Source organism: Pleurodeles waltl, unplaced genomic scaffold (genome assembly GCF_031143425.1).
Source record: "Pleurodeles waltl isolate 20211129_DDA unplaced genomic scaffold, aPleWal1.hap1.20221129 scaffold_247, whole genome shotgun sequence".
Taxonomy (NCBI): domain Eukaryota; kingdom Metazoa; phylum Chordata; class Amphibia; order Caudata; family Salamandridae; genus Pleurodeles; species Pleurodeles waltl.
Genome location: NW_027149953.1, coordinates 93750 through 113745, shown reverse-complemented (window position 1 = coordinate 113745; position 19996 = coordinate 93750). Strand labels below are relative to the sequence as shown.

Sequence of the window (19996 nt, the reverse complement as noted above, 5' to 3'; positions counted from 1 at the left end):
ATGCCCTTTCAGGAAAACTCCTTTCTGTAGGATTTCTAATTCTAGGTCCCCTGCTTTCCTTCACGCCAGCACAGCACATTTAGGTAGGTAAGCAATCCCCCTTTATGGTGATAAGATGTAGCTGAGAATGCACTATAGGAAGTGGCAATTTGTAGAGCAAGCTGCAGGTCATATTCATGATTTTCAAGATTAGACTGCAGTACTCCCACCCCACTCCCGCCGCAACCATTATTGAAAGAAAGATGAATGCAGCATGGAAAGCTGTACTGCCCAATCCTCCGATAGCTCAGTTGGGAGAGCGGAGGACTGTAGTGGAGAAACAGAAATCCTGCTAAAACTCACCTACAATGAGAGTGGCCATGGATATGAAAGAGGGAATCTAGAAAGACACCAACTCCTTAAAACTGAGCAAGATGCGATGTGGAGTAATAGCTTACAGATTTGGAGAAAATCTGAGATGTTTCTCTTGACAAAAGAAACACTGCAATGCCCTCTCTGAGGATGGAACTCAGGACCTTCAGATTATGAGACTGACGCGCTGCCTACTGCGCTAAGAAGGCTGCTTGAAACCGCTAACAAATGCGTCTACACACCATGAAGAGGGAAGGTAGCAAAAATGCTGTTCTCATGTTGGAATATCAATTCAGTACGGTTGCCTCGCTGGATTAAAATCGTCTGCAGTTATAATGGTCAGAAGACTGCTCTTTCCCAGTGATTAAACCCACACCCCATACATTTAGAGATGCAAAAGAAATCAGGGCATACCATTCACCTCTCTAAGAAAGATCGTGCCATTTTTTCTCCCACATAACTGAGAATGAAATGGACTAAAAGCCAGAATTAACATGCCGCCCCTAGCCGTAGATGCATCTAGATCTCAACGCTTTACTTGCTAATGTAACATAGCTGTGTGTCCTGCAAAAAGAGCAGGGCTACCTTAAGTCATCTCACAAGATGTGGAAGCAGCACTCAACCATATCCTTCTTTGATGTATCCTGAACCAGTTGCCTTGAATACTCTGGCTTTTTCAGATTGCATCTAGCTGTTGTGTGTGGGGAATTATTCATTCTAGAGTCAACCTTATTCCATAAAAAACGGTGCTAGAAAATCCAGCTGTAAGTCATGTGGAATTCCACACCTGACGCTTCCCATTCCAGTGTCATATGTGGTGAATGTACATTCAATAGAATTCCAGGTTTCCATGCGTAGAGCAAAACCACCCCCTACGGGATGTAGCTCAGTGGTAGAGCGCATGCTTCGCATGTATGAGGCCCCAGGTTCAATCCCCGGCATCTCCAGCTTTTTGCCATGCTAATCTTGCCTTTTGACAGATAGCTAGGCTGGCATCATGAGTAAGGAAGTGAGATGTCATGCAGCTGGTGCCAGAACCCCACTTTCTTCGCCTTGCAAAACCTTTTGAAATGGGGCTATCTCATTTCCCGTGTTTATAGAAAAAAATAATCTTGATTCCATAAGAAACCAAAGTGGTGATTTATCTTGGCATTCTTAGTATAGAAAACGGGCACAGCTGTCTTGGTCATTTATTTGAATTCTTCCTCTAAACCCGAGACTCTTACCAGAAGGTTTAAGAAAAACTGAATGTTTTCTTCATCCTAATCACTTCTGAATGGTCCATTAATCTACTGGTTTTGCTTTTCCAGTTCCTTTCACAGAAGCATTAAAAATGCATGTTCTTCATGCTCCGTACGGAGTAATGACTCTCCTAACTTTCTGTCCTTTCCTTCATGTTCCCATGCTGTCATCCTTTTGCCAGAAATGCCTCCAAAGGGCTGTGGATTCTTCGGCCCCATGCCCTTTCAGGAAAACTCCTTTCTGTAGGATTTCTAATTCTAGGTCCCCTGCTTTCCTTCACGCCAGCACAGCACATTTAGGTAGGTAAGCAATCCCCCTTTATGGTGATAAGATGTAGCTGAGAATGCACTCTAGGAAGTGGCAATTTGTAGAGCAAGCTGCAGGTCATATTCATGATTTTCAAGATTAGACTGCAGTACTCCCACCCCACTCCCGCCGCAACCATTATTGAAAGAAAGATGAATGCAGCATGGAAAGCTGTACTGCCCAATCCTCCGATAGCTCAGTTGGGAGAGCGGAGGACTGTAGTGGAGAAACAGAAATCCTTAGGTCGCTGGTTCAAATCCAGCTTGGAGGAGTTTCCCCTTTTTTGTTTTCCATAGCTGCTTTACCTCTTGTTAAAACATTATGTGCCCCTCTGATTGAGAAACATTTCCCTAGCTCCAAATAAATGCTAGGACAGAAGGGTAGACTTCTTCTGCTTTCCAATGAAATTGACCACATAGTCATTTCTGAGGGATGTTGGAAGAGAAGTAAACAAGGACCTGCAGATCAGAATTCATTCCAAAGCCTTGACTAAATATATGAAGGCACTTGGAAGACTTCCAGTTTCATTGTACCAAGGTAGATGTTTCGGCAGCCGACCCAGCTAAAACTCACCTACAATGAGAGTGGCCATGGATATGAAAGAGGGAATCTAGAAAGACACCAACTCCTTAAAACTGAGCAAGATGCGATGTGGAGTAATAGCTTACAGATTTGGAGAAAATCTGAGATGTTTCTCTTGACAAAAGAAACACTGCAATGCCCTCTCTGAGGATGGAACTCAGGACCTTCAGATTATGAGACTGACGCGCTGCCTACTGCGCTAAGAAGGCTGCTTGAAACCGCTAACAAATGCGTCTACACACCATGAAGAGGGAAGGTAGCAAAAATGCTGTTCTCATGTTGGAATATCAATACACTTCGGTTGCCTCGCTGGATTAAAATCGTCTGCAGTTATAATGGTCAGAAGACTGCTCTTTCCCAGTGCTTAAACCCACACCCCATACATTTAGCCATGCAAAAGAAATCAGGGCATACCATTCACCTCTCTAAGAAAGATCGTGCCATTTTTTCCTCCTCATAACTGAGAATGAAATGGACTAAAACCCAGAATTAACATGCCGCCCCTAGCCGTAGATGCATCTAGATCTCAACACTTTACATGCTAATGTAACATAGCTGTGTGTCCTGCAAAAAGAGCAGGGGTACCTTAAGTCATCTCACAAGATGTGGAAACAGCACTCAACCATATCCTTCTTTGATGTATCCTGAACCAGTTGCCTTGAATACTCTGGCTTTTTTCGATTGCATCTAGCTGTTGTGTGTGGGGAATTATTCATTCTAGAGTCAACCTTATTCCATAAAAAACGGTGCTAGAAAATCCAGCTGTAAATCATATGGAATTCCACACCTGACGCTTCCCATTCCAGTGTCCTATGTGGTGAATGTACATTCAATAGAATTCCAGGTTTCCATGCGTGGAGCAAGGTCTCCCTCTACAGGATGTGGGGATGTAGCTCAGTGGTAGAGCGCATGCTTAGCATGTATGAGGCCCCGGGTTCAATCCCCGGCATCTCCAGCTTTTCGCCATGCTAATCTTGCCTTTTGACAGATAGCTAGGCTGGCATCATGAGTAAGGAAGTGAGATGTCATGCAGCTGGTGCCAGAACCCCACTTTCTTCGCCTTGCAAAACCTTTTGAAATGGGGCTATCTCATTTCCCGTGTTTATAGAAAAAAATAATCTTGCTTCCATAAGAAACCAAAGTGGTGATTTATCTTGGCATTCTTAGTATAGAAAACGGGCACAGCTGTCTTGGTCATTTATTTGAATTCTTCCTCTAAACCCGAGACTCTTACCAGAAGGTTTAAGAAAAACTGAATGTTTTCTTCATCCTAATCACTTCTGAATGGTCCATTAATCTACTGGTTTTGCTTTTCCAGTTCCTTTCACAGAAGCATTAAAAATGCATGTTCTTCATGCTCCGTACGGAGTAATGACTCTCCTAACTTTCTGTCCTTTCCTTCATGTTCCCATGCTGTCATCCTTTTGCCAGAAATGCCTCCAAAGGGCTGTGGATTCTTCGGCCCCATGCCCTTTCAGGAAAACTCCTTTCTGTAGGATTTCTAATTCTAGGTCCCCTGCTTTCCTTCACGCCAGCACAGCACATTTAGGTAGGTAAGCAATCCCCCTTTATGGTGATAAGATGTAGCTGAGAATGCACTCTAGGAAGTGGCAATTTGTAGAGCAAGCTGCAGGTCATATTCATGATTTTCAAGATTAGACTGCAGTACTCCCACCCCACTCCCGCCGCAACCATTATTGAAAGAAAGATGACTGCAGCATGGAAAGCTGTACTGCCCAATCCTCCGATAGCTCAGTTGGGAGAGCGGAGGACTGTAGTGGAGAAACAGAAATCCTTAGGTCGCTGGTTCAAATCCAGCTTGGAGGAGTTTCCCCTTTTTTGTTTTCCATAGCTGCTTTACCTCTTGTTAAAACATTATGTGCCCCTCTGATTGAGAAACATTTCCCTAGCTCCAAATAAATGCTAGGACAGAAGGGAAGACTTCTTCTGCTTTCCAATGAAATTGACCACATAGTCATTTCGGAGGGATGTTGGAAGAGAAGTAAACAAGGACCTGCAGATCAGAATTCATTCCAAAGCCTTGACTAAATATATGAAGGCACTTGGAAGACTTCCAGTTTCATTGTACCAAGGTAGATGTTTCGGCAGCCGACCCAGCTAAAACTCACCTACAATGAGAGTGGCCATGGATATGAAAGAGGGAATCTAGAAAGACACCAACTCCTTAAAACTGAGCAAGATGCGATGTGGAGTAATAGCTTACAGATTTGGAGAAAATCTGAGATGTTTCTCTTGACAAAAGAAACACTGCAATGCCCTCTCTGAGGATGGAACTCAGGACCTTCAGATTATGAGACTGACGCGCTGCCTACTGCGCTAAGAAGGCTGCTTGAAACCGCTAACAAATGCGTCTACACACCATGAAGAGGGAAGGTAGCAAAAATGCTGTTCTCATGTTGGAATATCAATACACTTCGGTTGCCTCGCTGGATTAAAATCGTCTGCAGTTATAATGGTCAGAAGACTGCTCTTTCCCAGTGCTTAAACCCACACCCCATACATTTAGCCATGCAAAAGAAATCAGGGCATACCATTCACCTCTCTAAGAAAGATCGTGCCATTTTTTCCTCCTCATAACTGAGAATGAAATGGACTAAAACCCAGAATTAACATGCCGCCCCTAGCCGTAGATGCATCTAGATCTCAACACTTTACATGCTAATGTAACATAGCTGTGTGTCCTGCAAAAAGAGCAGGGGTACCTTAAGTCATCTCACAAGATGTGGAAACAGCACTCAACCATATCCTTCTTTGATGTATCCTGAACCAGTTGCCTTGAATACTCTGGCTTTTTTCGATTGCATCTAGCTGTTGTGTGTGGGGAATTATTCATTCTAGAGTCAACCTTATTCCATAAAAAATGGTGCTAGAAAATCCAGCTGTAAATCATATGGAATTCCACACCTGACGCTTCCCATTCCAGTGTCCTATGTGGTGAATGTACATTCAATAGAATTCCAGGTTTCCATGCGTGGAGCAAGGTCTCCCTCTACAGGATGTGGGGATGTAGCTCAGTGGTAGAGCGCATGCTTAGCATGTATGAGGCCCCGGGTTCAATCCCCGGCATCTCCAGCTTTTCGCCATGCTAATCTTGCCTTTTGACAGATAGCTAGGCTGGCATCATGAGTAAGGAAGTGAGATGTCATGCAGTTGGTGTCAGAACACCACTTTCTTCGCCTTGCAAAACCTTTTGAAATGGGGCTATCTCATTTCCCGTGTTTATAGAAAAAAATAATCTTGCTTCCATAAGAAACCAAAGTGGTGATTTATCTTGGCATTCTTAGTATAGAAAACGGGCACAGCTGTCTTGGTCATTTATTTGAATTCTTCCTCTAAACCAGAGACTCTTACCAGAAGGTTTAAGAAAAACTGAATGTTTTCTTCATCCTAATCACTTCTGAATGGTCCATTAATCTACTGGTTTTGCTTTTCCAGTTCCTTTCACAGAAGCATTAAAAATGCATGTTCTTCATGCTCCGTACGGAGTAATGACTCTCCTAACTTTCTGTCCTTTCCTTCATGTTCCCATGCTGTCATCCTTTTGCCAGAAATGCCTCCAAAGGGCTGTGGATTCTTCGGCCCCATGCCCTTTCAGGAAAACTCCTTTCTGTAGGATTTCTAATTCTAGGTCCCCTGCTTTCCTTCACGCCAGCACAGCACATTTAGGTAGGTAAGCAATCCCCCTTTATGGTGATAAGATGTAGCTGAGAATGCACTCTAGGAAGTGGCAATTTGTAGAGCAAGCTGCAGGTCATATTCATGATTTTCAAGATTAGACTGCAGTACTCCCACCCCACTCCCGCCGCAACCATTATTGAAAGAAAGATGAATGCAGCATGGAAAGCTGTACTGCCCAATCCTCCGATAGCTCAGTTGGGAGAGCGGAGGACTGTAGTGGAGAAACAGAAATCCTTAGGTCGCTGGTTCAAATCCAGCTTGGAGGAGTTTCCCCTTTTTTGTTTTCCATAGCTGCTTTACCTCTTGTTAAAACATTATGTGCCCCTCTGATTGAGAAACATTTCCCTAGCTCCAAATAAATGCTAGGACAGAAGGGTAGACTTCTTCTGCTTTCCAATGAAATTGACCACATAGTCATTTCTGAGGGATGTTGGAAGAGAAGTAAACAAGGACCTGCAGATCAGAATTCATTCCAAAGCCTTGACTAAATATATGAAGGCACTTGGAAGACTTCCAGTTTCATTGTACCAAGGTAGATGTTTCGGCAGCCGACCCAGCTAAAACTCACCTACAATGAGAGTGGCCATGGATATGAAAGAGGGAATCTAGAAAGACACCAACTCCTTAAAACTGAGCAAGATGCGATGTGGAGTAATAGCTTACAGATTTGGAGAAAATCTGAGATGTTTCTCTTGACAAAAGAAACACTGCAATGCCCTCTCTGAGGATGGAACTCAGGACCTTCAGATTATGAGACTGACGCGCTGCCTACTGCGCTAAGAAGGCTGCTTGAAACCGCTAACAAATGCGTCTACACACCATGAAGAGGGAAGGTAGCAAAAATGCTGTTCTCATGTTGGAATATCAATACACTTCGGTTGCCTCGCTGGATTAAAATCGTCTGCAGTTATAATGGTCAGAAGACTGCTCTTTCCCAGTGCTTAAACCCACACCCCATACATTTAGCCATGCAAAAGAAATCAGGGCATACCATTCACCTCTCTAAGAAAGATCGTGCCATTTTTTCCTCCTCATAACTGAGAATGAAATGGACTAAAACCCAGAATTAACATGCCGCCCCTAGCCGTAGATGCATCTAGATCTCAACACTTTACATGCTAATGTAACATAGCTGTGTGTCCTGCAAAAAGAGCAGGGGTACCTTAAGTCATCTCACAAGATGTGGAAACAGCACTCAACCATATCCTTCTTTGATGTATCCTGAACCAGTTGCCTTGAATACTCTGGCTTTTTTCGATTGCATCTAGCTGTTGTGTGTGGGGAATTATTCATTCTAGAGTCAACCTTATTCCATAAAAAACGGTGCTAGAAAATCCAGCTGTAAATCATATGGAATTCCACACCTGACGCTTCCCATTCCAGTGTCCTATGTGGTGAATGTACATTCAATAGAATTCCAGGTTTCCATGCGTGGAGCAAGGTCTCCCTCTACAGGATGTGGGGATGTAGCTCAGTGGTAGAGCGCATGCTTAGCATGTATGAGGCCCCGGGTTCAATCCCCGGCATCTCCAGCTTTTCGCCATGCTAATCTTGCCTTTGACAGATAGCTAGGCTGGCATCATGAGTAAGGAAGTGAGATGTCATGCAGTTGGTGTCAGAACACCACTTTCTTCGCCTTGCAAAACCTTTTGAAATGGGGCTATCTCATTTCCCGTGTTTATAGAAAAAAATAATCTTGCTTCCATAAGAAACCAAAGTGGTGATTTATCTTGGCATTCTTAGTATAGAAAACGGGCACAGCTGTCTTGGTCATTTATTTGAATTCTTCCTCTAAACCCGAGACTCTTACCAGAAGGTTTAAGAAAAACTGAATGTTTTCTTCATCCTAATCACTTCTGAATGGTCCATTAATCTACTGGTTTTGCTTTTCCAGTTCCTTTCACAGAAGCATTAAAAATGCATGTTCTTCATGCTCCGTACGGAGTAATGACTCTCCTAACTTTCTGTCCTTTCCTTCATGTTCCCATGCTGTCATCCTTTTGCCAGAAATGCCTCCAAAGGGCTGTGGATTCTTCGGCCCCATGCCCTTTCAGGAAAACTCCTTTCTGTAGGATTTCTAATTCTAGGTCCCCTGCTTTCCTTCACGCCAGCACAGCACATTTAGGTAGGTAAGCAATCCCCCTTTATGGTGATAAGATGTAGCTGAGAATGCACTCTAGGAAGTGGCAATTTGTAGAGCAAGCTGCAGGTCATATTCATGATTTTCAAGATTAGACTGCAGTACTCCCACCCCACTCCCGCCGCAACCATTATTGAAAGAAAGATGACTGCAGCATGGAAAGCTGTACTGCCCAATCCTCCGATAGCTCAGTTGGGAGAGCGGAGGACTGTAGTGGAGAAACAGAAATCCTTAGGTCGCTGGTTCAAATCCAGCTTGGAGGAGTTTCCCCTTTTTTGTTTTCCATAGCTGCTTTACCTCTTGTTAAAACATTATGTGCCCCTCTGATTGAGAAACATTTCCCTAGCTCCAAATAAATGCTAGGACAGAAGGGAAGACTTCTTCTGCTTTCCAATGAAATTGACCACATAGTCATTTCGGAGGGATGTTGGAAGAGAAGTAAACAAGGACCTGCAGATCAGAATTCATTCCAAAGCCTTGACTAAATATATGAAGGCACTTGGAAGACTTCCAGTTTCATTGTACCAAGGTAGATGTTTCGGCAGCCGACCCAGCTAAAACTCACCTACAATGAGAGTGGCCATGGATATGAAAGAGGGAATCTAGAAAGACACCAACTCCTTAAAACTGAGCAAGATGCGATGTGGAGTAATAGCTTACAGATTTGGAGAAAATCTGAGATGTTTCTCTTGACAAAAGAAACACTGCAATGCCCTCTCTGAGGATGGAACTCAGGACCTTCAGATTATGAGACTGACGCGCTGCCTACTGCGCTAAGAAGGCTGCTTGAAACCGCTAACAAATGCGTCTACACACCATGAAGAGGGAAGGTAGCAAAAATGCTGTTCTCATGTTGGAATATCAATACACTTCGGTTGCCTCGCTGGATTAAAATCGTCTGCAGTTATAATGGTCAGAAGACTGCTCTTTCCCAGTGCTTAAACCCACACCCCATACATTTAGCCATGCAAAAGAAATCAGGGCATACCATTCACCTCTCTAAGAAAGATCGTGCCATTTTTTCCTCCTCATAACTGAGAATGAAATGGACTAAAACCCAGAATTAACATGCCGCCCCTAGCCGTAGATGCATCTAGATCTCAACACTTTACATGCTAATGTAACATAGCTGTGTGTCCTGCAAAAAGAGCAGGGGTACCTTAAGTCATCTCACAAGATGTGGAAACAGCACTCAACCATATCCTTCTTTGATGTATCCTGAACCAGTTGCCTTGAATACTCTGGCTTTTTTCGATTGCATCTAGCTGTTGTGTGTGGGGAATTATTCATTCTAGAGTCAACCTTATTCCATAAAAAACGGTGCTAGAAAATCCAGCTGTAAATCATATGGAATTCCACACCTGACGCTTCCCATTCCAGTGTCCTATGTGGTGAATGTACATTCAATAGAATTCCAGGTTTCCATGCGTGGAGCAAGGTCTCCCTCTACAGGATGTGGGGATGTAGCTCAGTGGTAGAGCGCATGCTTAGCATGTATGAGGCCCCGGGTTCAATCCCCGGCATCTCCAGCTTTTCGCCATGCTAATCTTGCCTTTTGACAGATAGCTAGGCTGGCATCATGAGTAAGGAAGTGAGATGTCATGCAGTTGGTGTCAGAACACCACTTTCTTCGCCTTGCAAAACCTTTTGAAATGGGGCTATCTCATTTCCCGTGTTTATAGAAAAAAATAATCTTGCTTCCATAAGAAACCAAAGTGGTGATTTATCTTGGCATTCTTAGTATAGAAAACGGGCACAGCTGTCTTGGTCATTTATTTGAATTCTTCCTCTAAACCAGAGACTCTTACCAGAAGGTTTAAGAAAAACTGAATGTTTTCTTCATCCTAATCACTTCTGAATGGTCCATTAATCTACTGGTTTTGCTTTTCCAGTTCCTTTCACAGAAGCATTAAAAATGCATGTTCTTCATGCTCCGTACGGAGTAATGACTCTCCTAACTTTCTGTCCTTTCCTTCATGTTCCCATGCTGTCATCCTTTTGCCAGAAATGCCTCCAAAGGGCTGTGGATTCTTCGGCCCCATGCCCTTTCAGGAAAACTCCTTTCTGTAGGATTTCTAATTCTAGGTCCCCTGCTTTCCTTCACGCCAGCACAGCACATTTAGGTAGGTAAGCAATCCCCCTTTATGGTGATAAGATGTAGCTGAGAATGCACTCTAGGAAGTGGCAATTTGTAGAGCAAGCTGCAGGTCATATTCATGATTTTCAAGATTAGACTGCAGTACTCCCACCCCACTCCCGCCGCAACCATTATTGAAAGAAAGATGAATGCAGCATGGAAAGCTGTACTGCCCAATCCTCCGATAGCTCAGTTGGGAGAGCGGAGGACTGTAGTGGAGAAACAGAAATCCTTAGGTCGCTGGTTCAAATCCAGCTTGGAGGAGTTTCCCCTTTTTTGTTTTCCATAGCTGCTTTACCTCTTGTTAAAACATTATGTGCCCCTCTGATTGAGAAACATTTCCCTAGCTCCAAATAAATGCTAGGACAGAAGGGTAGACTTCTTCTGCTTTCCAATGAAATTGACCACATAGTCATTTCTGAGGGATGTTGGAAGAGAAGTAAACAAGGACCTGCAGATCAGAATTCATTCCAAAGCCTTGACTAAATATATGAAGGCACTTGGAAGACTTCCAGTTTCATTGTACCAAGGTAGATGTTTCGGCAGCCGACCCAGCTAAAACTCACCTACAATGAGAGTGGCCATGGATATGAAAGAGGGAATCTAGAAAGACACCAACTCCTTAAAACTGAGCAAGATGCGATGTGGAGTAATAGCTTACAGATTTGGAGAAAATCTGAGATGTTTCTCTTGACAAAAGAAACACTGCAATGCCCTCTCTGAGGATGGAACTCAGGACCTTCAGATTATGAGACTGACGCGCTGCCTACTGCGCTAAGAAGGCTGCTTGAAACCGCTAACAAATGCGTCTACACACCATGAAGAGGGAAGGTAGCAAAAATGCTGTTCTCATGTTGGAATATCAATACACTTCGGTTGCCTCGCTGGATTAAAATCGTCTGCAGTTATAATGGTCAGAAGACTGCTCTTTCCCAGTGCTTAAACCCACACCCCATACATTTAGCCATGCAAAAGAAATCAGGGCATACCATTCACCTCTCTAAGAAAGATCGTGCCATTTTTTCCTCCTCATAACTGAGAATGAAATGGACTAAAACCCAGAATTAACATGCCGCCCCTAGCCGTAGATGCATCTAGATCTCAACACTTTACATGCTAATGTAACATAGCTGTGTGTCCTGCAAAAAGAGCAGGGGTACCTTAAGTCATCTCACAAGATGTGGAAACAGCACTCAACCATATCCTTCTTTGATGTATCCTGAACCAGTTGCCTTGAATACTCTGGCTTTTTTCGATTGCATCTAGCTGTTGTGTGTGGGGAATTATTCATTCTAGAGTCAACCTTATTCCATAAAAAACGGTGCTAGAAAATCCAGCTGTAAATCATATGGAATTCCACACCTGACGCTTCCCATTCCAGTGTCCTATGTGGTGAATGTACATTCAATAGAATTCCAGGTTTCCATGCGTGGAGCAAGGTCTCCCTCTACAGGATGTGGGGATGTAGCTCAGTGGTAGAGCGCATGCTTAGCATGTATGAGGCCCCGGGTTCAATCCCCGGCATCTCCAGCTTTTCGCCATGCTAATCTTGCCTTTGACAGATAGCTAGGCTGGCATCATGAGTAAGGAAGTGAGATGTCATGCAGTTGGTGTCAGAACACCACTTTCTTCGCCTTGCAAAACCTTTTGAAATGGGGCTATCTCATTTCCCGTGTTTATAGAAAAAAATAATCTTGCTTCCATAAGAAACCAAAGTGGTGATTTATCTTGGCATTCTTAGTATAGAAAACGGGCACAGCTGTCTTGGTCATTTATTTGAATTCTTCCTCTAAACCCGAGACTCTTACCAGAAGGTTTAAGAAAAACTGAATGTTTTCTTCATCCTAATCACTTCTGAATGGTCCATTAATCTACTGGTTTTGCTTTTCCAGTTCCTTTCACAGAAGCATTAAAAATGCATGTTCTTCATGCTCCGTACGGAGTAATGACTCTCCTAACTTTCTGTCCTTTCCTTCATGTTCCCATGCTGTCATCCTTTTGCCAGAAATGCCTCCAAAGGGCTGTGGATTCTTCGGCCCCATGCCCTTTCAGGAAAACTCCTTTCTGTAGGATTTCTAATTCTAGGTCCCCTGCTTTCCTTCACGCCAGCACAGCACATTCAGGTAGGTAAGCAGTCCCCCTTTATGGTGATAAGATGTAGCTGAGAATGCACTCTAGGAAGTGGCAATTTGTAGAGCAAGCTGCAGGTCATATTCATGATTTTCAAGATTAGACTGCAGTACTCCCAGCCCACTCCCGCCGCAACCATTATTGAAAGAAAGATGAAACCAGCATGGAAAGCTGTACTGCCCAATCCTCCGATAGCTCAGTTGGGAGAGCGGAGGACTGTAGTGGAGAAACAGAAATCCTTAGGTCGCTGGTTCAAATCCGGCTCGGAGGAGTTTCCCCTTTTTTGTTTTCCATAGCTGCTTTCTCTCTTGTTAAAACATTATGTGCCCCTCTGATTGAGAAACATTTCCCTAGCTCCAAATAAATGCTAGGACAGAAGGGTAGACTTCTTCTGCTTTCCAATGAAATTGACCACATAGTCATTTCTGAGGGATGTTGGAAGAGAAATAAACAAGGACCTGCAGATCAGAATTCATTCCAAAGCCTTGACTAAATATATGAAGGCACTTGGAAGACTTCCAGTTTCATTGTACCAAGGTAGATGTTTCGGCAGCCGAACCAGCTAAAACTCACCTACAATGAGTGGCCATGGATATGAAAGAGGGAATCTACAAAGACACCAACTCCTTAAAACTGAGCAAGATGCAATGTGGAGGAATAGTTTACAGATTTGGAGAAAATCTGAGATGTTTCTCTTGACAAAAGAAACACTGCAATGCTCTCTCTGAGGATCGAACTCAGGACCTTCAGATTATGAGACTGACGCGCTGCCTACTGCGCTAAGAAGGCTGCTTGAAACCGCTAACAAATGCGTCTACACACCATGAAGAGGGAAGGTAGCAAAAATGCTGTTCTCATGTTGGAATATCAATACACTTCGGTTGCCTCGCTGGATTAAAATCGTCTGCAGTTATAATGGTCAGAAGACTGCTCTTTCCCAGTGCTTAAACCCACACCCCATACATTTAGCCATGCAAAAGAAATCAGGGCATACCATTCACCTCTCTAAGAAAGATCGTGCCATTTTTTCCTCCTCATAACTGAGAATGAAATGGACTAAAACCCAGAATTAACATGCCGCCCCTAGCCGTAGATGCATCTAGATCTCAACACTTTACATGCTAATGTAACATAGCTGTGTGTCCTGCAAAAAGAGCAGGGGTACCTTAAGTCATCTCACAAGATGTGGAAACAGCACTCAACCATATCCTTCTTTGATGTATCCTGAACCAGTTGCCTTGAATACTCTGGCTTTTTTCGATTGCATCTAGCTGTTGTGTGTGGGGAATTATTCATTCTAGAGTCAACCTTATTCCATAAAAAACGGTGCTAGAAAATCCAGCTGTAAATCATATGGAATTCCACACCTGACGCTTCCCATTCCAGTGTCCTATGTGGTGAATGTACATTCAATAGAATTCCAGGTTTCCATGCGTGGAGCAAGGTCTCCCTCTACAGGATGTGGGGATGTAGCTCAGTGGTAGAGCGCATGCTTAGCATGTATGAGGCCCCGGGTTCAATCCCCGGCATCTCCAGCTTTTCGCCATGCTAATCTTGCCTTTTGACAGATAGCTAGGCTGGCATCATGAGTAAGGAAGTGAGATGTCATGCAGCTGGTGCCAGAACCCCACTTTCTTCGCCTTGCAAAACCTTTTGAAATGGGGCTATCTCATTTCCCGTGTTTATAGAAAAAAATAATCTTGCTTCCATAAGAAACCAAAGTGGTGATTTATCTTGGCATTCTTAGTATAGAAAACGGGCACAGCTGTCTTGGTCATTTATTTGAATTCTTCCTCTAAACCAGAGACTCTTACCAGAAGGTTTAAGAAAAACAAAATGTTTTCTTCATCCTAATCCCTTCTGAATGGTCCATTAATCTACTGGTTTTGCTTTTCCAGTTCCTTTCACAGAAGCATTAAAAATGCATGTTCTTCATGCTCCGTACGGAGTAATGACTCTCCTAACTTTCTGTCCTTTCCTTCATGTTCCCATGCTGTCATCCTTTTGCCAGAAATGCTTCCAAAGGGCTGTGGATTCCTCGGCCCCATGCCCTTTCAGGAAAACTCCTTTCTGTAGGATTTCTAATTCTAGGTCCCCTGCTTTCCTTCACGCCAGCACAGCACATTCAGGTAGGTAAGCAGTCCCCCTTTATGGTGATAAGATGTAGCTGAGAATGCACTCTAGGAAGTGGCAATTTGTAGAGCAAGCTGCAGGTCATATTCATGATTTTCAAGATTAGACTGCAGTACTCCCAGCCCACTCCCGCCGCAACCATTATTGAAAGAAAGATGAATGCAGCATGGAAAGCTGTACTGCCCAATCCTCCGATAGCTCAGTTGGGAGAGCGGAGGACTGTAGTGGAGAAACAGAAATCCTTAGGTCGCTGGTTCAAATCCGGCTCGGAGGAGTTTCCCCTTTTTTGTTTTCCATAGCTGCTTTCTCTCTTGTTAAAACATTATGTGCCCCTCTGATTGAGAAACATTTCCCTAGCTCCAAATAAATGCTAGGACAGAAGGGTAGACTTCTTCTGCTTTCCAATGAAATTGACCACATAGTCATTTCTGAGGGATGTTGGAAGAGAAATAAACAAGGACCTGCAGATCAGAATTCATTCCAAAGCCTTGACTAAATATATGAAGGCACTTGGAAGACTTCCAGTTTCATTGTACCAAGGTAGATGTTTCGGCAGCCGAACCAGCTAAAACTCACCTACAATGAGTGGCCATGGATATGAAAGAGGGAATCTACAAAGACACCAACTCCTTAAAACTGAGCAAGATGCAATGTGGAGGAATAGTTTACAGATTTGGAGAAAATCTGAGATGTTTCTCTTGACAAAAGAAACACTGCAATGCTCTCTCTGAGGATCGAACTCAGGACCTTCAGATTATGAGACTGACGCGCTGCCTACTGCGCTAAGAAGGCTGCTTGAAACCACTAACAAATGCGTCTACACACCATGAAGAGGGAAGGTAGCAAAAATGCTGTTCTCATGTTGGAATATCAATACACTTCGGTTGCCTCGCTGGATTAAAATCGTCTGCAGTTATAATGGTCAGAAGACTGCTCTTTCCCAGTGCTTAAACCCACACCCCATACATTTAGCCATGCAAAAGAAATCAGGGCATACCATTCACCTCTCTAAGAAAGATCGTGCCATTTTTTCCTCCTCATAACTGAGAATGAAATGGACTAAAACCCAGAATTAACATGCCGCCCCTAGCCGTAGATGCATCTAGATCTCAACACTTTACATGCTAATGTAACATAGCTGTGTGTCCTGCAAAAAGAGCAGGGGTACCTTAAGTCATCTCACAAGATGTGGAAACAGCACTCAACCATATCCTTCTTTGATGTATCCTGAACCAGTTGCCTTGAATACTCTGGCTTTTTTCGATTGCATCTAGCTGTTGTGTGTGGGGAATTATTCATTCTAGAGTCAACCTTATTCCATAAAAAACGGTGCTAGAAAATCCAGCTGTAAATCATATGGAATTCCACACCTGACGCTTCCCATTCCAGTGTCCTATGTGGTGAATGTACATTCAATAGAATTCCAGGTTTCCATGCGTGGAGCAAGGTCTCCCTCTACAGGATGTGGGGATGTAGCTCAGTGGTAGAGCGCATGCTTAGCATGTATGAGGCCCCGGGTTCAATCCCCGGCATCTCCAGCTTTTCGCCATGCTAATCTTGCCTTTTGACAGATAGCTAGGCTGGCATCATGAGTAAGGAAGTGAGATGTCATGCAGCTGGTGCCAGAACCCCACTTTCTTTGCCTTGCAAAACCTTTTGAAATGGGGCTATCTCATTTCCCGTGTTTATAGAAAAAAATAATCTTGCTTCCATAAGAAACCAAAGTGGTGATTTATCTTGGCATTCTTAGTATAGAAAACGGGCACAGCTGTCTTGGTCATTTATTTGAATTCTTCCTCTAAACCAGAGACTCTTACCAGAAGGTTTAAGAAAAACAAAATGTTTTCTTCATCCTAATCCCTTCTGAATGGTCCATTAATCTACTGGTTTTGCTTTTCCAGTTCCTTTCACAGAAGCATTAAAAATGCATGTTCTTCATGCTCCGTACGGAGTAATGACTCTCCTAACTTTCTGTCCTTTCCTTCATGTTCCCATGCTGTCATCCTTTTGCCAGAAATGCTTCCAAAGGGCTGTGGATTCCTCGGCCCCATGCCCTTTCAGGAAAACTCCTTTCTGTAGGATTTCTAATTCTAGGTCCCCTGCTTTCCTTCACGCCAGCACAGCACATTCAGGTAGGTAAGCAGTCCCCCTTTATGGTGATAAGATGTAGCTGAGAATGCACTCTAGGAAGTGGCAATTTGTAGAGCAAGCTGCAGGTCATATTCATGATTTTCAAGATTAGACTGCAGTACTCCCAGCCCACTCCCGCCGCAACCATTATTGAAAGAAAGATGAATGCAGCATGGAAAGCTGTACTGCCCAATCCTCCGATAGCTCAGTTGGGAGAGCGGAGGACTGTAGTGGAGAAACAGAAATCCTTAGGTCGCTGGTTCAAATCCGGCTCGGAGGAGTTTCCCCTTTTTTGTTTTCCATAGCTGCTTTCTCTCTTGTTAAAACATTATGTGCCCCTCTGATTGAGAAACATTTCCCTAGCTCCAAATAAATGCTAGGACAGAAGGGTAGACTTCTTCTGCTTTCCAATGAAATTGACCACATAGTCATTTCTGAGGGATGTTGGAAGAGAAATAAACAAGGACCTGCAGATCAGAATTCATTCCAAAGCCTTGACTAAATATATGAAGGCACTTGGAAGACTTCCAGTTTCATTGTACCAAGGTAGATGTTTCGGCAGCCGAACCAGCTAAAACTCACCTACAATGAGTGGCCATGGATATGAAAGAGGGAATCTACAAAGACACCAACTCCTTAAAACTGAGCAAGATGCAATGTGGAGGAATAGTTTACAGATTTGGAGAAAATCTGAGATGTTTCTCTTGACAAAAGAAACACTGCAATGCTCTCTCTGAGGATCGAACTCAGGACCTTCAGATTATGAGACTGACGCGCTGCCTACTGCGCTAAGAAGGCTGCTTGAAACCGCTAACAAATGCGTCTACACACCATGAAGAGGGAAGGTAGCAAAAATGCTGTTCTCATGTTGGAATATCAATACACTTCGGTTGCCTCGCTGGATTAAAATCGTCTGCAGTTATAATGGTCAGAAGACTGCTCTTTCCCAGTGCTTAAACCCACACCCCATACATTTAGCCATGCAAAAGAAATCAGGGCATACCATTCACCTCTCTAAGAAAGATCGTGCCATTTTTTCCTCCTCATAACTGAGAATGAAATGGACTAAAACCCAGAATTAACATGCCGCCCCTAGCCGTAGATGCATCTAGATCTCAACACTTTACATGCTAATGTAACATAGCTGTGTGTCCTGCAAAAAGAGCAGGGGTACCTTAAGTCATCTCACAAGATGTGGAAACAGCACTCAACCATATCCTTCTTTGATGTATCCTGAACCAGTTGCCTTGAATACTCTGGCTTTTTTCGATTGCATCTAGCTGTTGTGTGTGGGGAATTATTCATTCTAGAGTCAACCTTATTCCATAAAAAACGGTGCTAGAAAATCCAGCTGTAAATCATATGGAATTCCACACCTGACGCTTCCCATTCCAGTGTCCTATGTGGTGAATGTACATTCAATAGAATTCCAGGTTTCCATGCGTGGAGCAAGGTCTCCCTCTACAGGATGTGGGGATGTAGCTCAGTGGTAGAGCGCATGCTTAGCATGTATGAGGCCCCGGGTTCAATCCCCGGCATCTCCAGCTTTTCGCCATGCTAATCTTGCCTTTTGACAGATAGCTAGGCTGGCATCATGAGTAAGGAAGTGAGATGTCATGCAGCTGGTGCCAGAACCCCACTTTCTTTGCCTTGCAAAACCTTTTGAAATGGGGCTATCTCATTTCCCGTGTTTATAGAAAAAAATAATCTTGCTTCCATAAGAAACCAAAGTGGTGATTTATCTTGGCATTCTTAGTATAGAAAACGGGCACAGCTGTCTTGGTCATTTATTTGAATTCTTCCTCTAAACCAGAGACTCTTACCAGAAGGTTTAAGAAAAACAAAATGTTTTCTTCATCCTAATCCCTTCTGAATGGTCCATTAATCTACTGGTTTTGCTTTTCCAGTTCCTTTCACAGAAGCATTAAAAATGCATGTTCTTCATGCTCCGTACGGAGTAATGACTCTCCTAACTTTCTGTCCTTTCCTTCATGTTCCCATGCTGTCATCCTTTTGCCAGAAATGCTTCCAAAGGGCTGTGGATTCCTCGGCCCCATGCCCTTTCAGGAAAACTCCTTTCTGTAGGATTTCTAATTCTAGGTCCCCTGCTTTCCTTCACGCCAGCACAGCACATTCAGGTAGGTAAGCAGTCCCCCTTTATGGTGATAAGATGTAGCTGAGAATGCACTCTAGGAAGTGGCAATTTGTAGAGCAAGCTGCAGGTCATATTCATGATTTTCAAGATTAGACTGCAGTACTCCCAGCCCACTCCCGCCGCAACCATTATTGAAAGAAAGATGAATGCAGCATGGAAAGCTGTACTGCCCAATCCTCCGATAGCTCAGTTGGGAGAGCGGAGGACTGTAGTGGAGAAACAGAAATCCTTAGGTCGCTGGTTCAAATCCGGCTCGGAGGAGTTTCCCCTTTTTTGTTTTCCATAGCTGCTTTCTCTCTTGTTAAAACATTATGTGCCCCTCTGATTGAGAAACATTTCCCTAGCTCCAAATAAATGCTAGGACAGAAGGGTAGACTTCTTCTGCTTTCCAATGAAATTGACCACATAGTCATTTCTGAGGGATGTTGGAAGAGAAATAAACAAGGACCTGCAGATCAGAATTCATTCCAAAGCCTTGACTAAATATATGAAGGCACTTGGAAGACTTCCAGTTTCATTGTACCAAGGTAGATGTTTCGGCAGCCGAACCAGCTAAAACTCACCTACAATGAGTGGCCATGGATATGAAAGAGGGAATCTACAAAGACACCAACTCCTTAAAACTGAGCAAGATGCAATGTGGAGGAATAGTTTACAGATTTGGAGAAAATCTGAGATGTTTCTCTTGACAAAAGAAACACTGCAATGCTCTCTCTGAGGATCGAACTCAGGACCTTCAGATTATGAGACTGACGCGCTGCCTACTGCGCTAAGAAGGCTGCTTGAAACCGCTAACAAATGCGTCTACACACCATGAAGAGGGAAGGTAGCAAAAATGCTGTTCTCATGTTGGAATATCAATACACTTCGGTTGCCTCGCTGGATTAAAATCGTCTGCAGTTATAATGGTCAGAAGACTGCTCTTTCCCAGTGCTTAAACCCACACCCCATACATTTAGCCATGCAAAAGAAATCAGGGCATACCATTCAC

At 43.5% G+C, this 19996-nt stretch overlaps 12 non-coding genes across 12 annotated transcripts; 8 read left to right on the top strand and 4 right to left on the bottom strand.

The window, feature by feature from the left end:
* The first annotated feature begins 3364 nt into the window (after window positions 1–3364).
* Window positions 3365–3436, top strand: TRNAA-AGC (transfer RNA alanine (anticodon AGC)). The gene has a single exon. It is a non-coding gene; the product is annotated as a tRNA-Ala (tRNA).
* Window positions 3437–5502: 2066 nt separating this feature from the next.
* On the top strand, window positions 5503–5574 carry TRNAA-AGC (transfer RNA alanine (anticodon AGC)). Its single transcript has one exon. It is a non-coding gene; the product is annotated as a tRNA-Ala (tRNA).
* Window positions 5575–7640: 2066 nt separating this feature from the next.
* TRNAA-AGC (transfer RNA alanine (anticodon AGC)) lies at window positions 7641–7712 on the top strand. Its single transcript has one exon. It is a non-coding gene; the product is annotated as a tRNA-Ala (tRNA).
* A 2065-nt stretch (window positions 7713–9777) lies between these two features.
* TRNAA-AGC (transfer RNA alanine (anticodon AGC)) lies at window positions 9778–9849 on the top strand. The gene has a single exon. It is a non-coding gene; the product is annotated as a tRNA-Ala (tRNA).
* Window positions 9850–11915: 2066 nt separating this feature from the next.
* Window positions 11916–11987, top strand: TRNAA-AGC (transfer RNA alanine (anticodon AGC)). The gene has a single exon. It is a non-coding gene; the product is annotated as a tRNA-Ala (tRNA).
* Window positions 11988–13303: 1316 nt separating this feature from the next.
* Window positions 13304–13376, bottom strand: TRNAM-CAU (transfer RNA methionine (anticodon CAU)). Its single transcript has one exon. It is a non-coding gene; the product is annotated as a tRNA-Met (tRNA).
* Window positions 13377–14050: 674 nt separating this feature from the next.
* On the top strand, window positions 14051–14122 carry TRNAA-AGC (transfer RNA alanine (anticodon AGC)). Its single transcript has one exon. It is a non-coding gene; the product is annotated as a tRNA-Ala (tRNA).
* A 1317-nt stretch (window positions 14123–15439) lies between these two features.
* Window positions 15440–15512, bottom strand: TRNAM-CAU (transfer RNA methionine (anticodon CAU)). Its single transcript has one exon. It is a non-coding gene; the product is annotated as a tRNA-Met (tRNA).
* A 674-nt stretch (window positions 15513–16186) lies between these two features.
* On the top strand, window positions 16187–16258 carry TRNAA-AGC (transfer RNA alanine (anticodon AGC)). Its single transcript has one exon. It is a non-coding gene; the product is annotated as a tRNA-Ala (tRNA).
* Window positions 16259–17575: 1317 nt separating this feature from the next.
* TRNAM-CAU (transfer RNA methionine (anticodon CAU)) lies at window positions 17576–17648 on the bottom strand. The gene has a single exon. It is a non-coding gene; the product is annotated as a tRNA-Met (tRNA).
* A 674-nt stretch (window positions 17649–18322) lies between these two features.
* TRNAA-AGC (transfer RNA alanine (anticodon AGC)) lies at window positions 18323–18394 on the top strand. The gene has a single exon. It is a non-coding gene; the product is annotated as a tRNA-Ala (tRNA).
* A 1317-nt stretch (window positions 18395–19711) lies between these two features.
* On the bottom strand, window positions 19712–19784 carry TRNAM-CAU (transfer RNA methionine (anticodon CAU)). The gene has a single exon. It is a non-coding gene; the product is annotated as a tRNA-Met (tRNA).
* Between the last annotated feature and the right edge of the window lie 212 nt (window positions 19785–19996).